This window comes from Cebus imitator, unplaced genomic scaffold (genome assembly GCF_001604975.1).
Source record: "Cebus imitator isolate Cc_AM_T3 unplaced genomic scaffold, Cebus_imitator-1.0 Scaffold72, whole genome shotgun sequence".
In the NCBI taxonomy this organism is placed as follows: domain Eukaryota; kingdom Metazoa; phylum Chordata; class Mammalia; order Primates; family Cebidae; genus Cebus; species Cebus imitator.
Genome location: NW_016107387.1, coordinates 2145678 through 2146892, shown reverse-complemented (window position 1 = coordinate 2146892; position 1215 = coordinate 2145678).

Below are 1215 nucleotides of genomic sequence, written 5' to 3'. Positions count from 1 at the left end.
AAAAAAAAAAGACCAGCAGATTAACCATTGTGGAAGATAGTGTGGTGATTCCTCAAAAAACTAGAGGCAGAAATACCCATAGACTAGATAAAGAAAATGTGGTACATATACAACATGAAATACTATGCAGCCTTAAAAAGAAAGAAGATCACGTCCTTTGCAGGGACATGGATGGAGTTGGAAGCTGTTATCCGTAGTAAACTAATGCAGGGACAGAAAACCAAACACCACGTGTTCTCACTTATAAGTAGGAGGTGAATGATGAAAACACATGGACATATCAGGGGAACAACACACATTGGGGCTGTCAGGGGTGGGATGGGGGGAGGGAGAGCATTAGGAAGAATAGATAATGGATGCTGGAATTAATACCTAGGTTGATGGATAATCTGTGAAGCAGACCACCATGGCATATGTTTACCTATGTAACAAACCTTCACATACTGCACATGTACCCATGAACTTAAAAGTTGAAAAAAATCACAAATGCACAAGATACCATGATTGAAAATTAGCAGAGCAAATAAGCAGTAAGAGTTACTTGTCAGATGCAGCATATAAAATGAATGTTTAATATGTTAAAAAAAAAAAGGTAAGTTGGTCTCAAACACCTGACCTCAAGTTATCTGCCCACCTTGGCCTCCCAAAGTGCTGGGATTACAGGCATCAGCCACTGTGTCTGGCGATTAATTTTTTTTTTTTTAGATTGTTCACTGTTGGTATATAGAAATGCTACTAATTTTTGTATATTGATTTTGTATGAATTACTTTGTCAGCTATAACGGTTTTTTAGTTTAGGTTTTTCCAAATATAGGATCATGTTGTCTGCAAAGGAAGATGATTTGACTTCTTCCTTTCCAATTAGGATGTGCTTCATTTCTTTCACTTGCCTAATTGCCCTGTCTAGGATTTCCAATATTATGTTGAGTAAAAGTGGTGGAAGTGGGCATCATTGTCATGTTCCAAACCTTAAAAGAAAGCCTTTTAATTTTCCTCCATTCACTATTATATTAACTATGGATTTGTCATATATGACTTTTACTGTTTTGAGGTATGTTCCTTTTATATACCCAGTTTGTTGCATATTTTTGTCATGAAGGAATGTTGAATTTTATCAAACACTTTTTCAGCATCGATTGAAATAATCATATGGTTTTTGTTCTTGATTTCTATAAAGTGAATGTATTTGAGTTTAGGTTCTATTTTTATATTTTC